This window comes from Lolium rigidum, chromosome 2 (assembly GCF_022539505.1).
Source record: "Lolium rigidum isolate FL_2022 chromosome 2, APGP_CSIRO_Lrig_0.1, whole genome shotgun sequence".
Lineage (NCBI taxonomy): Eukaryota > Viridiplantae > Streptophyta > Magnoliopsida > Poales > Poaceae > Lolium > Lolium rigidum.
Genome location: NC_061509.1, coordinates 56,204,102 through 56,206,694, shown reverse-complemented (window position 1 = coordinate 56,206,694; position 2,593 = coordinate 56,204,102). Strand labels below are relative to the sequence as shown.

The 2,593-nt window shown below is 41.6% G+C and overlaps 1 long non-coding RNA gene across 1 annotated transcript; it reads right to left on the bottom strand.

Moving 5' to 3' along the window:
* Window positions 1-1,486: 1,486 nt before the first annotated feature.
* Window positions 1,487-2,593, bottom strand: LOC124686512. The gene is made up of 3 exons (XR_006997853.1): window positions 2,435-2,593; window positions 2,108-2,245; window positions 1,487-1,591 (listed from the first exon to the last, which is right to left on the bottom strand). It is a non-coding gene; the product is annotated as an uncharacterized LOC124686512 (long non-coding RNA).

The window sequence follows — 2,593 nt, the reverse complement described above, 5'->3', positions numbered from 1 at the left end:
CAAAAGGTTTGGTTAATCGATTCATGATGCTTATTTTTTTTGAGAATCACATATTTCATTAATCGAAAATCAAGTTACATGATGCGATACATGTGGAAACTAAAAAACAAACCGGGATAAAATGATTATCCTGAATTTGCAAAGATCTTATTAGTTTGTTGGTATCTTTTTCATGATTGATATAACTATTAGATGACTTTATTTGCATGTATCTTATTATGAATTGCCTAAGTACTTGTCCATATCATGAGAATATTTACATCATATGAACAAATGTGTTCGTGAAATCGCACTCAGTTGTTAACTGAATTGCTTGAGGACAAGCAATAAGCTAAGTTTGGGGGGAGTTGATACGTCCAAAACGTATCTACTTTCCCGAACACTTTTGATATTGTTTTGCCCCTAATTTGTGTACTTTGGATACAACTAACACGGATTAACGCTGTTTCAGTGAGATTGCCCTGATGTCTTGTTTTTGTGCAGAAAATCAACTTTCAGGAAAATCCCCGAAAATAATCGCAATGGGCCTATTTTCACAGAAGACTTACGGAGCCAGAAGACGAGACGGAGGGGGGCCACGAGGCGCCCGCACCACCAGGCGGCGCGGTGGGCCCGTGGGCCGCGCCGCCCTATGGTGGCGTCGCCTCGGCCAGCCCCCGACGCTCCCCTCTGGACTACTTAAAGCCTTTGACCTAAAAACGCACGGGGGTTCGACCAATTTGCCAGAAGACATCCAGAACTCCGCCGCCATCGCGAAACTCCTTATCGGGACCAGAAACTCCGTTCTGGCACCCTACCGGGACGGGGAATTGGAGGAGATCATCTCCATCATCACCACCGACGCCTCTCCATCGACCATCCATGTTTCCCCCATCCATGTGTGAGTAATTCCCCCGCTGTAGGCTGAAGGGGATGGTAGAGATTGGATGAGATTGTTCATGTAATAGCATAACACTACTATGAAAAGGCTTACCGCCGGCACATTGAAAAGGCTTACCGCCGGCACTTTCGGATTCGCCGGCGATCACCTCGCCGGTGGTAATGGCTTATCCCCGGCGTCTTCTATTTCGCCGGTGGTAAATCCAACTTACCGCCGGCACCTTCTCCAATTCGCCAGCGGTATTTGTTACCGCCGGCGCCTAGCATATTCGCCGGGGGTAACGATATGTATCACCGGCACTTACGTTCTCGCCAGGGGTAGAGCTACAAATTCGCCAGGGGTAATAATAACATGAGCCAAAAAAAATGTCGAATCACACTGTATATACACCAGAATACACAATATATACACAAAATATACAATATACACAAAATATACATGGAAATACCAGAATGACAGAAAGATACACACTCAGTAACACAACAGATATAGAAAGTACCCAAATGTTCATTACATGCATGTATCAATAACACAAGTGTAGAAAGTCGACTATATGGTTCAAACTTCGTCCGCGGCTAGCTAGCTTCTGGCTGCCCGCTAGCTGCCCTGCCCACCAGGCTTCTCGCTGCTCCGCTGTCTGCCGGCCAGCCTACTTGCTGAATCGCCGCCGGCCAGCTCCTCATGCATGCTCGGACTCCGAAGCCGAGCTCCCTACACATGGAAGTATCATTATTGTTTGTTTAGTTTAACCGAATAGAAAAATCACATGAAAGAATTACATGAGTTAGAACTAGTGTTAATGAGAAAAACATGAGCAGTATGAAATGGGCAATTTCATTTTAATTTTCAGTGACTGAAATAATGCAAGAAATTGATAGACTCGGTACTCTAGTGAACATCTCTCAAAACAAAACAAAAATGATAGAATTGGTACTCTGGGATTCAGCGAACATCTCTCAAAACAGAAAATGATAAAATTGGTACTTGACTAATCAGCTTGTAATACATAAGTCATGCAGTTCATTTTGAACAGCGAAACAACTTTACAAAAAATGAATTCTGGCATCCAGTGCAGTTTACCATAACGAACAATATGCTTGTAATCAAACAACGATGCAAAACAAAAGCACATTCATTTTTATATTATATTAACCAGCTATAAAGTCTTCCTGCTTATGAACATATGCTTAGCACAATAATGTATAGTACAGCGAAAAAATAGCATACCTTCTCGAGAAAATTCGAGCATAGCTTCATATTCCAACCTTGCAAACTTATGAACCACTTCTAGTAATGTCTCAGAAACAATAGAAGCAAATCTTTAACATTGCCAATGACATGCCCGGAGAGGTATTATAAGAGAACCTGCAATAAATTTTCTCATATTGAAATGAACTTGGTTCGAAGAACATACATAACCTTGGAATATTTAACTAAACCGGCTATGCAAAAATAATCTCTGATTAGAACACAAGCAGCTAGGCTGTCATAAATTGGAATATGAACTGCTCTAGTGAGTGGACAAAGATTTACATATGAGGCACAAAATAGTACCTTTGCTTCAGTTGTAGGTAAAATATATGTATAGGAAGCAAAGTAGAGTCAGAATAAATAACATCTTCCATTGCGCTGAAGCGAATATCAGCGATGTCATATGCTCTACAAAATTGACAAACCAAAGTACGAGCAATATCAAACAGAGAATTGAAAAGT